General features: G+C 33.1%; 1 pseudogene; it reads right to left on the reverse strand.

Moving 5' to 3' along the window:
• Positions 1 to 4,680: 4,680 nt before the first annotated feature.
• On the reverse strand, positions 4,681 to 5,500 carry LOC114033798 (annotated as a pseudogene).
• Positions 5,501 to 14,463: the final 8,963 nt, after the last annotated feature.

Here is a 14,463-nt window from a genome sequence, read left to right on the forward strand (position 1 = left end):
GATATGCAGTCATGCAAAATATATTTCCATATTAGTCATTCTGTAAAAGAAAGCACAGACCAAAAAAAGAAAGAAAGAAATGAAGTTAAAAAAGTATGCTGCTATCTGCATTCAGATTCCTTCCTTTCTCTCTCTGGAGATAGATAGTATTTTTTTCACCATTAGCCCTTTGTAATTGTTTTAGATTATTGCATTACTGAGAACAACTAAGTCATTCACAAGTGCCCATTGTACTATATTGCTGTTACTATATATACTGTTTCCCTGATTCTGTTCATTTCAATTTGCATCAGTTCATGAAAATCTTTCCAGGTTTCCCTATCTGTATACTGCTCATCATTTATTATAGCATAATAGTATTCCATCACAATTTTATGCCACAACTTGTTCAGCAATTCTCCATTTGATGGGTATCCCCTCAATTTCCAATTCTTTGTCACCACAAAAAGAATTGATTTAAATATTTTGTACATATAGGTACTTTTCCTTTTCATTTTTATCTCTGTGGGGTAAAAATGAAATCTCATCAGATTTGGCTAAAAGCAGGAATAATATAATCACCATAGAAATTAAAAGAATGAATTGATCACCTCCTGAAAGAGATCCCAAAATGAAAACTCCCTAGAATATAATAGTCAAATTTATGTTTTCCTAAATCAGAGAGAAAATATTTAAAGGCCCCAAAAAAACAAACATTCAAATTTTATGGAGTTACAGTGAGTAATATACAACATTTAACAGCTACCATGTTAAAGTACTGTCTATCTACACCTTGATTTTCATCCTACTTAATCTAGGCGTGAATACTCTACTATTTTTTTTTCTTGTCTTTACTAGTTCAATAATCATGTTTAGCAGAGGAAAGAGGGAAAAAAGAGTTGCATTGTTCTACTTTCTTTCCATAATACATTATCTTTTTCCCATCCTTATCTGTGGCTGTATCCCAAAATTGATTTCACTTTTTTCTATTATGTCTTAAAAACAAAACTAATAAAAATTTTTATTATACTTAGGGTTCTTTGCTAGCCAGAGCTCCTTATGATTCTTATTCATCTTTAATCTTCTGTGCATGTTTTTTTTTTCCCAAAAAGTAGGTGATTTGATGTTTTACTGAATTTGTTTAGTTCTACATGTTGATATACCCTTCATCTCTGTAGTCAAAAATATGCTTTCTCATCTTGTGCAATTCGTTGTGCTTCTTCTCCTATAGATCTTCCTTGGAAGATCAGGCACTAATGACAATGAAATAAGTATACATTGTTCTAAGTCCTGAATCCCTACTGTAATAACTGAGAACATTGAAATGGCACTTAAGATTTTGATCTATTCCTAGTTTCTGACATACTATTTTCTAGTTTTCCCAGCAGTTTTTTGTTATTGTTGTTGTTAAATAGTGAGTTATTATCCCAGAAGCCAAGATCTTTGGGTTTATCAAACAGTAGATTACTATAGTCATTGACTACTGTGCTTGTTTGCCTAACCTATTCCACTGATCCACCAAATCAAAAAGAAGAGAGAGGGAGGAGAAAGAAGTCACCTCATAGTTACTGTACTTCATAGAGGAGAGGAATAGCATTCACTGTTGATCAAAACCAAACACTCTTAAATCCAGCATCTCTGCCCTGCTTTCTGGTTTTCCTGCCCAAGTTATGATGTACCCATTTCCCTAAAAGAACCCTTCACCCCATAGTCTCCCAAACTGAAACCCTCTGGTACCCCATAATCCAAATTGTTAGATAATGTACTCTTTTGTCTCAAAATTTTATTATCCTTGATTTAAGACTATATACCCTAGCAAGTTAACTAAGTAGTCCATGGAAACATATAGAAAGGATCACATTATTGCACACATATTTTATGTAACAGTCAAAAAGAACTTTTTTTTTTTTTGCTAATCTTTAAGCTCATTTCCATCAAGGGATGATGGAAATTTTGGATGATTTGTGCATTTCTATAAACTTTTTCTCATGCCAAGAATGCATTTTTCCTAACTTTTTTTTTCAGAATGTCTATCTTTTTTTAATACTCAACCCAGATGTTGAGTCTTAAACTCAACTCAATTCCATGAAGCTTTCCTTGTCATTTAGGACTCTCTCCTTCAAATTACATTGTTTTTCCTGATATTTGTATAGTCATAAACCAGAGCAAAATGTGAACTCCTTAAGATAAATTATTACTTATTTATTTAACCTTTTTATCCCTAGAAACTAGTACACTATAGTGCCTTGGATACAATAGGCACTTAATAAATGTTTTTGAATGATTCATTAAGTAATTAAATCCAGTAGTATATTTGAAAAGATAAGTTGATTTACTGATACTTTTTAGTAATAATTCTACCATTTATTTGAATTTTTTCAAGTGGACCTGTTATTTAACTGATGTAGAGAACTCAGTGAGTCAATTAGACTATTAAATACTGTGTGTCAAGATCTGGAGATGCAGAAAAAGGCAAAAACAGCCCTTTTCTTCAAAAAGGTTGCATTATAATAGGGGATAGAGCATATAAATATAGGATTCATGCAGAGTAGATGCAAGGTGACTTTAGTGGGGAAGTCAGTAGGAGTCAGTGAAATAAAAAAGGCCTTCTATAGAAAGTAGCATTTGATCTAAATATTGAGGGAAGGTCAGAATTCTAAAAAAAATGGAAATGAAGGAGAGCATTTCAGTCACAGGATATAATTAATGAAAAGTCACATAGGCAAAAGATAGAGTACCATTTCTAAAGAAAATCAGTAGACCGATAGCAGCATGATACTATTGATGGGGTGTAAAGTTTAACAGAAGGGAAAGGTATAAATGAATTTTTTGTGAAAAGATTTTAATTTTAAACAAATGACTTCATCTTCAAAATCGTAAGTAAAGATAACAACTAGAATTCATTTAGTAAGATGTGAGTTGGGTAAGCCTATATTTTAGAAACATTATTATGGCAATTAAATGGAGGATAGGATAGAGTGAGGAGATATTTTAAATTCAGAAACCAATTAGAAAGCTCCTGAAAAAGTAGAGGTGACAAGTATTGAAAGCCAGAACTTTAGTGATGAATTTAGAGAAGGATTTGTATATCAGAAATGTTGTAGAGGCAAAAATAAGATTTAGCACTGGATCAAGTATGTGGGGTAAAGGGAAGTGAGGAGATGTAGATGACAATGAAGGATGCAAACATGAGTGACTGAAAGCATATTGATGCCATTAATAATGAGAGGGAAGTTAGGAAGGGGGGTAGATAATGGGTCCTATTTTGAACATGTTGAGTTGAGGTCCATACAGAACATCCAGTTAGAGATGTCATATGATTAGTTGATAATGAAGAACTGGATTCTAGGGGTGGATAAATAAATATAGGAATGATCTGCATAATGAAGATAAGTGAATATATGGAAGGTGATGAAATCAGCAAGACAGTTTAGAGGGAAAAATAAACCTCTTAGTAAGAGATTTCCCCTTAACAACATGAATCTTCAAGTTACAGAAATGTCTGGAATACTAAAGGCTAATGGATTTGCACAGTATAATATAGTCAGTATGTATCAGAGAGCACAAGTTTAACTGAGATCTTCCTGAATTTAAGGATTACATTTTATTCACTATAGGATTAGGGCTCTACAATATAAGCTGGTACAATGTACTGGCTTAAGAAAACAATTTTTCTCTCTATCTTTAAAGATTATACCTGATGTAATTAAAATTCATTTTTATTTAATTTTTATTTCATTAGATATTTCCCATTTGTTTGTTGAATTTTTTGACATTCATTTAAAAAAACTTTTGAGTTCAAAATTCTATTCCTCTCTCCTTCTCTTTTCATTGAGAAGGAAGAAACATATATAGATTATACATGTGCAATCATGCAAAATATATTTCATTATTAGTCGTGTTGTGAAAAAACAGGCATTTTTTTAAAAAGAGAAAAATAAACCTTTAAAATTATATTTCAATTTGAATTCATACTCCATTAGAGAAATCATAATTCCTTCAAGATTTTCTTGGATAATTTTATTGTTGAGAATAGCTAAATCATTCACAGTTCATCATTGTATAATATTATTGTTACTGTATACGGTGTTCTCCTGGTTCCACTTATCTTACCATGCATCAGTTCATGTCTTTCCAGGATTTTTCTGAAGGTATTGTGCTCATTGTTTCATTTTATTTCATTTCTTTTTTTTTAAAGTTGTGTAGCCCTTTATTAGCAACTATAATAGAATGTATCTGTTGTACAACATAGGTGGTAGCTGGGTATAGTGGGGAGGTATTATTTCATAATTGAGATCATTTATAAATGAAATTTTCATTATCAAAAAGCTTCCACCCTTTTTTTGTTTGTTTACAATTTGCAAAAATATTCTTAAAGCTGAACATATGTGCACTGGTCTGCAAAGAATGCAAATTTAGCATATGACTTTACAGGTTGTATGCAAAGGATCATCTGCCACCATGTCTTTACATCCATTATAGTTTTTTTTAAATCATAAAATATTTTGATACAAGAAAGTATTTTATAATTAGTTGAAATTAAGGAAGACTACACCTACTAAGAAAGAAGTGAAGAAAGGTCTATTAACTTGGAGGTTTCAGTATCTTCAAAGACCAGGAATTATATCTTTGTAAAGGCCACTCTGGTACCCCATTTAGAGTATGAGTATGCTTAGGAAGCCTCCCTGAGTATTCAGAGTCTCAGTGGACTGTAATTGCTTCAGCTGCATAACTCATTGAACTTTCTTGCCAGTTTCTAAACTATCTTGACTGGGCATAATACAAAAATGAAAAGTTCCTATTCATTCCATTTTTCTGGGGCTTTGTGATAACATTTAGCAACTCCCCAATGAAATATCTTCTATATATTGTATTAGGTATTGCTTCAAGTAATTGCTAAAAGAAATGGGGTCTAGTTCTGTAATACTCATGCCCCCAGTGGCAGAAATCAGAAGAAACCACAAAGAGATTCCTAGGACCCACTAGATATGTACCGAAGAGTTTTCCAAATTTCTATTCTTTTGGTTCACTTAGAGCTCCAGCCAAAACAGGAACAATGGTAAACTCATCCTTATGGCCTTTCATAGCTTTAGTATTATTAGGCAAATGCATTTCAATACTGTGTTCATCTTTATCTGTCTGTAGACACACATTCAAATAATTCTATCCACCATGTATCTCTACAAATCTTTTGATCAATAAGGAAGTCATACAGAAGTGTTCTGTATATATCCACACTGGGAAGTACACAAAGAGATAGGGGAACATGATGGGAAGGTCTAAGGATAGATATTATCTGGATAACAGATGGATCCAGTTGTTTGTTAACATAAGTAGCATAAGACTCACAGTAAATATATTCTGCATGCGTGGGAAGGGGGGCAATGATGGCTCTAGCAGGTCTTTTTGTGGATTGTACTTGTGAAAGTCAACTTTCTAATTATGCATTCAGTTGACAACCTGAGGCTGTGAACCATCTTCCAGAATTCCTGGTTTCCCTAAAGACCACTCAAATGAACATTTGAGAATCTGTGCCAGATATGTTGCATAAAGATGAATGAAGAGTTGGTGGTGGTGGCTACAAGAATGGCTCGGGATAGGACCAGGCACTGGGGGTTCTAGCCCAAAAGAAGGTGGCCTGAGAAAGGGGATGGGCCTGGCTCAAGAGAAAGAGAAGGAAGAAGAGGAGGAGCAATAAAAATGGAGAAGGAGAGGGGAAGGAGAAAAAGGAGGAGAAGAAGGATATTGGAATAATCATATGATTTTATTGGTTTTATTACCTATATGGTCAATTATTCTGATAGTTTTCAAATACAGCCCTACATTCCTGGTATAAATCACACCTGGTCATAGTGTATGATTCTTGTGATATACTACTATAGTCACTTTGTTAGTGTTTTATTTAATTTTTTGCATTAATATTTATTAGGGAAATTGGTGTATAATTTTCTTTTTGTTTTAGGTCTTCCTGGTTTAGGTATCATCACCATATTTGTGTCATGAAAGGAATTTGGTAGGATTCCATTTTTGCCTATTTTTCCAAATAGCTTATATGGTACTGGTATTAATTCCTCGTTACATATTTGGTAGAATGCACTTGTGTATCCATCTGGTCCTGGGGGATTTTTCCTCAGGAGTTCATTGATGGCTTGTGCATTTTCTTTTCCTAAGTTAAGATTATTTAAGTATTCTTTTTCTTCTGTAAATCTGAGCAGTTTATATTTTTGTAAATATTCAAACATTTTGCTTTGACTGTCAGATTAATTGGCATATAACTGGGAAAAATAGCTCCTAATGATTGTTTATTTTCCTCTTTATTGGTGTTGAATTCACCATTTACATTTTTGATAATGGTAATTTGGTTTTCTTTTTTAAAATCAAATTAATGAATGGTTTATCTATTTTATTTTTTCATGAAATCAACTCTTAGTTTTGTTTATTACTTGAATGGTTTTATTACTTTTAATTTTATTAATCTCTCCTTTGATTCTCAGGATTTCCAATTTGTTCTTTAATTGAGGATTTTAAATTTGTTATTTTTTTCTGGTTTGTTTTTGTTTCTTAGTTGCATGCATAATTTATTGAACTGTTCTTTCTCTATTTTATTGACAAGTATTTAGAGATATAAAATTTCTCCCAAGTACTGCTTTGGCTACATCCCATAAATTTTGGCATGTTATCTTATTGTTGTCCTTTGCTTTAATGAAATTATTGATTGTTTCTCTTTTGTTTTTTGACCCACTCTTTCTAATTTTTACTCTGTTTCTGTGGCCTTTTATTTAATGTAATTTTATTGATTTTTTTTATCTGAAAGGGATGAATTTAGCTTTTCTACTGTTCTGAATTTGGTTATAAGGTATTTATGCCCTAATACATGGTCAACTTTTGTGTAGGTGCCATTTACTACTAAGAAAAAGGTATATTTCTTTCTACTGCCACTCAATTTTCTCCAGAAGCCCTTCATATCTAATTTTTCTAAAATTCTATTCAATGGCTTAACTTTTATCTTGTTTATTTTTTGTTAGATTTTTATCAAATTTATTCAAATTTTCAATTCAGCCCTGGCCTTTTATCAGGAATGCTTGAAAATCCTGTTTCATTAACTTTCAATTTTTTCTCTCAAAGAATCATATTCAGTTTTTTTCTAGGTTGTTTTCCTTATTGTAATCCTAGTTCCTTTGCCTTCCAGAATATCATATTCCAAGTCCCCTGCTCCTTTAATATGAAAATTGATAAATCTTGTGTGATCATGATTGTAGTTCCATGGTAATCAAATGGTTTCTTTGCATGTACTTGAAATATTTTCTCTTTGATCCCTGGGATAACTGAAATTTGGCTATAATATTCCTGGCAGTTGTCATTTTGGTAATTTTTTTCCAGGAGATGATTGGTGGGTTCTTTCAGATTCTATTTTTCCTTCTGTTTCTAAGATATCGGGGCAGTGTTCCTTGATAATTTCTTTATATATGATGTATGATCTCTTTCATTTGAGAGTTGATTTGTTACTCTTATAATTATTAAATTACCTCCTCTCAATCTGTTTCCCAGGTTAGTTCTTTTTCTTATGAGACATTTCACATTTTATTCTATTTATCATTCTTTTTTATTTTTTCTATTCTAAAAATATTCATTATTGAGTTTTTATTTTTGCCACTATCTACATCAATGGAAAATATGGTATGCTATGGCTTTTTGTAATACTGGGTTTAAAAATAAATGAAAAGAAACCATCTATTCCTTTGTGTGTTTACAAAGATCAAGTATAATCAGAAAGAAAGAAAAAAAAAGAATACAACAATGGATCTACCTGGTACTTCTTATGAAAATATCTTAATTGACTATTGGCATTGATTGCCAAAGGCTTAGTATGCTCCTCATGCTAATAATAATACCTTACAATCAAATAGAAACTTATTTCCTGAGTGTCCACAGAGTAGTTCACCAACTCAATTCATGTTGGGCTCATTTCACCACCGAAGTGAAGTCATTTCCATTGTTGACAGCAGAAGCCAAGTAGACAATCTGCATATAGTGCATGGTATAACAGTAGGAATAGAAAAAGCCTTGGCCAAGAGGAGTAGAGTAAACCTTTACCCTTATGAAACAAGTCTTTGATTCTTTACAACTGATTTAAAGCCAAAATAACTTTCTTTTTTGTATTTACTTAGTATTTTATTTTCCCCAATTAGATGTAAAATAATTTTAACATTTATTTTTAAAACTTTGAGTTCCAAATTATCTCTCTTCCTCCCTCCCCACCTTTCATCATTGGGAAGGCAACCAATGAAATATAGGTCAAACATGTGTAGTCATGCAAAAGATATCCATAATAGTCATGTTGAGAAAGAAAACAGACAAAAAGTCTCAAGAAAAATAAAGAAAAAAAATTTTAAAAGTGTGCTTCAATCTGTATTCAGACACTATCAGTTCTTTCTCTGGGGATGAATAGCATTTTCATCATAAATCCTTCAGAGTTGTATTGGATCATTGTATTATTGAGAATAGCTAAATCATTCATAGCAGATCATCTCACAATATTGTTGTTAATTTGTATACAGTTCATTTTACTTTGTTTCAGCACATGCAAGTCTTTCCAGGTTTTTCTGAGAGCATGCTGCTCATAATTGCTTAAAGTACAATAGTATTCCTTCATAATCACTTACCACAACATGTTTAGCCATCCCCCAGTTGATGAACATCCCCTCAATATCTAATTCTTTACCCCCATAAAAGGTGCTTTGAATATATTTCATTTATTTATTTATTATTTATTATTTTTTACTTTTCATTTTTTACCTCTTTTGGGATACAGATCTAGTAGTGGTAGGTCAAAGGGTATGCCTGGTTTTACAGCCCCTTGGGCATAGTCCCAAATTGCTCTACAGAATGTTTGAATCCATTCACAACTCCACCAATAATGCATTAATGTCTCATTTTTCCCAAATCCCCTCAAACATTTGTCATTTATCCTTTCTGTCCTATTAGTCAATGTAATAGGTTTGAGGTAGTACCTCAAGATTGTTTTAATTTTCATTTCTCCAACCAATAGTGAGTTAGAATATTTTTATATGACTATGGATAGTTTTGATTCCTTCATCTGAAAACTGATCATATCTTTTGACAATATATCAATTGGTGAATGGCTCTTATTTTTATAAATTTGATGCAGTTCTCTATATGTTCGAGAAATGAGGCCTTTATTAGAGAAATTTCTTTTAATTTTTTTCACAGCTGCTATTGCTAATTGTATTTACTTCCATCATATTTCCCTCTCTCCCTTTTATGCTATTATCTTTTTCCTTTCTCCTGGTCCCTCCTCAAAAGTGTTTTGCTTCAGACTACCCTTCCCCTAATCTGTTCTCCCTTGTATTACCTCCCTTCTCCTAACTCCATCCCTCCTACTTTCCTGTAGCATAAGATAGATAGTTGTACCCAATTGTGTGTTTATGTCATTCCCTATTTGAACCAATTGTGATGAGAGTAAAGTTCACTCAGCTCCCTTCTTCTCTTCTGCTGTTAAAGCTTTTTCTTGCCTTTTATATTAGATAATTTACACAATTCCTTATATCCCTTTCCCTTTCTCCTAGTACATTCCTATCTCATCACTTGGTTTTTGCATTTTTTTAAGATATCGTCCCTTTGTATTCAATTTATACCTGTGCCCTCTGTCTATAAATACTCCTTATAACTACCCTAATAATGAGAAAGGTCTTATGAGTTACAAATATCATCTTCCCATGTAGAAATGTTAACAGTTTAACCTTAAGTCCTTTATGATTTCCCATTCCTGTTTACCTTTTTATGCTTCTCTTGAATCTTGTACTTAAATGTCAAATTTTATATTCCGCTCTTTTCTCTTCATCAAGACTGTTTGAAAGTCTTTTATCTCATTGAATGTCCATTTTTACCCAGAAGGATTATATTCAATTTTGCTGGGTAGGTGATTCTTGATTTCAATACTAGCTCCTTTGCCCTCTGGAATATCATTCTCCAAGTCCTCTGATCCTTTAGGATAGAAGCTGCTAAATCTTGTGTTATCCTGACTGTGCCTCCATGATACTTGAATTGTTGCTTTCAGGCTGCTTGCAATGTTTTCACCTTGACCTGGAAACTCTGGAATTTGGCTATAATATTCCTGCCAGTTTTCATTTTGGTATCTCTTTCAGGAGGTGATCAGTGGATTCTTTTAATTTCTATTTTATCGTCTGGTTCTATAGTATCAGGACAGTTTCCCTTGATAATTTCTTGAAAGATAATGTCTAGGCTCTTTTTTTTTAATCATGGCTTTTAAGTAGTCCAATAATTTTTAAATTATCTCTCCCAGATCTATTATTCAGGTGAGTTGTTTTTGCAATGAGATACTTCACATTGTTTTATTTCTTTTACATTCTTTTGGTTTTGTTTTATTTTTTCTTGATTTCTCATAAAGTCATTAGCTTCCATTTGCTCCATTCTAATTTTAAGGAATTATTTGGACCTCCTTTTCCATTTGGTCAGTTCTGTTTTTTAAGACATTCTTCTACTAATTGTTTTTTTTTTTGGACTCTTTTACCATTTGGTGTAATCTATTTTTTAAGGTATTATTTACCTCAGTATTTTATTGGGTCTCCTTTAGAAAACTGTTGACTCATTTTTCATTATTTTCTTGCATGACTCATTTCTCTCCCCAATTTTCCTCTACCTCTTTTACTTATTTTTCAACCTCCTCTTTGAGTTCTTGCATGGCCTGATACCAATTCATATTTTTCTTGGAGACTTTGGATGTAGGAACTTTGATTTTTTTGTCTTCTTCTGAGTGTGAATGCTGATCTTCTGTGTCACCATAATAACTTTCAATAGTCAAGGGTTTTTTTTTTGTTGTTGTTGTTTATTTGCTCAGTTTCTTGGCCTGTTACTGGACTCTTAACTGTTTGTTACAGTAGGTTTCTTACTTCTGGGTGGAGGGCACAAGGAATTTTGTGCAGCTATTTTCAGAGGTACTTCTAGTATTTCAGTTCTTCCAAGTTGGTATGATCTGAGAAGAGGTGTTTACTCCTCTCCTGGCCTGTGCTCTAGTCTGTGAGTGACCACAAGCATTCTTTTCTGTACTGTAACTGTGAAGGCTGCCCCCCATTTCACTGTGGGTGCAAGCTCTGATGTACTCGTGTTCCTCTTTGCCCTGGAACTGCCACACAGATATGAGTATGGACAAAGCAACAGAATCCTACTTTAGTGCTAGAAAAAGACCCCTGCAATCTCCTTGTCACCAGTTGTTTGACCCTGTTATAGTCCATAGACTGAGAACTCTGGAAGCAACTGCTGCCACTGCTGCTGCCACTGCTGCTGCCACTGCTGATATAGTCACTTCCAAGACCTCCTCCTAGTTTGCTGTGGTGATGGCTGTGCTGGTGCTCCACTCTCACCCAATTGTGATAGACCTTTCCTACTGACCTTCTTGGTTGTCTTTGGTATCTGTGCACTGAGTTGTCTGGAAACCACCAGTGCCAATACCTCTGCTGATTCAGTAATTCCTAAGGCCTATTCTTTGTTTACTGGGGCTGGGGCTGTGCTGGAGTGGCCTGCACTGTACTGCACTGTACTCTCACCCAGGTGCAACAAACAAATTTCCTGCTGACCTTCCAAATTATCTTTGGAATCTGGGCACTGACAGGTCTGGAAACCACTGCTTCTGCCAGTGATTCAGTTGTGGGAGGCTTGCTTCTGATTTGGTGAGGCCTGATCTGTCCTGAATTGTCCTGAGCTCATCTTTCATGCTGGTAAAACAGATTTTTCCTGCTGATTTTCTAAGTTTTCTTTGTCTGTAAATTTGTTTAACTCTATCTTTTTGTGGATTCTGCTGCTCTAGAATTTGTTTAGAATCATTTTTTAAAGATATTTGAAGAGTTTGGGGGATAGCTCAGGTGAGACCCTGCATTGACTACACCATCTCGGCTCTGCATCCCAAAATAACTTTCAAAAAAAGGTAAATCTTGATCAGAAACCACTAGCAAACAACACTTTTAAATAGATTTGATGATGTTGATGATGAATTTGTACCTAGGATAGACACCAGAGGTTCTGGAAAGTTTTGTGATTTTAAGATATTAATGTTTCCTACAGAATTTCCATCATGTTCAATTGGCTATATAACAAACTGAACTTCTCTAGAGAAAAAAAGTTGATTGTACTTGTTTCTAATCTATTGTACAAAAATCAACAAAATGACAAGTGAAATATTAAAATGTTCAGCTTGAGTCAAAATATCAGTGTATTGATGGTAAAATTTGACAGGGATCTCATTTACCGGGAAGGAGGATGCACAATGGGTGTGCTCTATTACAATGCAACCTAATTGTTGCATCCATTTACTTTGAAGTGAACCAAAGCATTTCCCCCCATAAATGTATGTTTGGATACAAATCAATAATCTTGCTGGCATCATCCCCATCCATTTGTTATGAGTATTTTCAACATCGTACATTATATGATTTGTACCCTCAAAAGTTGCAAATAAATGTTATCTGCAGCACTATTTGATTTGCTATCTATTCATGTATTTTTACATCTTCCATAATTAACCTTCCAAACTAATTTCAGCAGACAAACTGCTGCCAGTATCATGAAGAAGATTAAAAGCTAAGAATTCAGGCTATGCTATTGGCATTCTTTTATACTTGAACACTAACTTTTCATAATGGACTTAAACCAATTTAATTTTTAGTATCAGGTGTCTCATTTGATTTTCCACCTGGACTATCAATCCATGTCCTAGAAAAGTAAAACAAAACCAGTTCTACTGTAATATTCAGCAGACTAAACAATTAGATGTGACTGAAGGGAACAGATTGAACAGAAAAGGTGGTTCAGCTTTCTGTTCACTCAAGCAATAGTCAAGATTCATGAGTTCTTTATGTAATCTTAAGACATAGAAATGATCATATTCCATATCTATCATGAACTCATAACATGTAGTTAATTAAAACTTTCTAAATATCAGAATGTTAATTGAAAATACAAGTTTGTATGCTCCACTCTAAATAAGTAGATTAACAATGGATTGAATATGGTGAAAAAAAAACTCAAAAATTTGATAATTCATTCTTATTTTCTACCCATGTTAAATCAAGAATAATAATGGTACTATCCACCCATCATAAAATTTAATTTAAAATAGTTGGTGGGAAAGGATATATGACTTGGAGGCAAAGAGCCTGGGTTTAAATCTGTGTTCTGCTATTACTATCTCTATGACTTTTGCCAAATCACCTAACTTTCCTATGCCTCTGTTTCCTCATCTTCACATTAAGAGTTTAAATTTGAGGATGAATATGATATTAATGTTATATATGTGTGGTACTTTTAGGTTTTCAATTGATTTTGTGTGTATTACCTTATTGTAATCTTGTATCTGCCCTGTGAGACAAGAGCTACAGGTAATATCCTCATTTCATAGGTGAAGAAACTGAATTTAAAAGAGCCTTGATTTCATGCCCATGAAGCCTCAGCTAGTAAGTATAGACACAGGATTTGAAACTGAGTTTTCTTTACTACATATCCAGAACTATAGCTTATAGGCCATCCAGAAGATCTAAATGATTCAGAATCAACAACATTCACTTTTTTTTAAATTTACAAAATATACTTTAATTGTCAATACACATGAAGGTAAAAAGGAAGAAAAGAATAAATATTACTTTGTGCCAGATACTATGTTAAACACTTTTTTATGAAATTAACTGTATTACTTCTAATAGGTTTTAATAGATAATAATTATTAAACTATGATATTAATATATATTAATTCTAATAACTTTAATATACTACTTTTAGTCAAACTACATGGAGGTGTTAGTGTTTAAATCTTATTGCATGATCTCATTATTCAAAGTTACATATTAAAATGACTGCCAAAGGTTTGGCTGTATCCTTTCTTCCAGTATTGTACCAATATATCATCTTATTGCATTTTTTACAATATAAACATACAAAAGTGTGAATAGAAGTATTAGAGACTCTCATTTCAAGTGTGTTGTTGACTACATCTCACAATTAGTGTTGTAGGGGTACCTAAGGTTTCAAATGCCTCTTTTCTGATATAACTGACTTGAACCCACATTCTGTGTTCCCCCTACTGTTATTTGCCAGTAACTAATGCCCCAGTTCCACTTAACAAATTGAAATAAATTTTACAAAGGATATTTAATAAGACGATATAACTAAAACAGAAATACAAATATTTCCCCTTCAGTACCTTATAGTCTAGGGATAATAAACTAAGGCTCAAACCATTTTCTAAATAGCATTGATCCCAACAAATACATGTCCAATTGTAATATTGCTCCTAGAAAGGTTATTATAAGCTACCACATGGCTGGATACTTGGAACTTTAAAGCTGGATACAATTCCTGACACAAACTACATCCCAGGACCATTGTGGATCTTGTTTTACTGACCTATAGAAACTCCCAAAGCCTTCTCTTCACCTAAAGTGAAAGAATAAGTGC

This window comes from Vombatus ursinus, unplaced genomic scaffold, assembly GCF_900497805.2.
Source record: "Vombatus ursinus unplaced genomic scaffold, bare-nosed wombat genome assembly UNPS02007408.1, whole genome shotgun sequence".
Classification (NCBI taxonomy): domain Eukaryota; kingdom Metazoa; phylum Chordata; class Mammalia; order Diprotodontia; family Vombatidae; genus Vombatus; species Vombatus ursinus.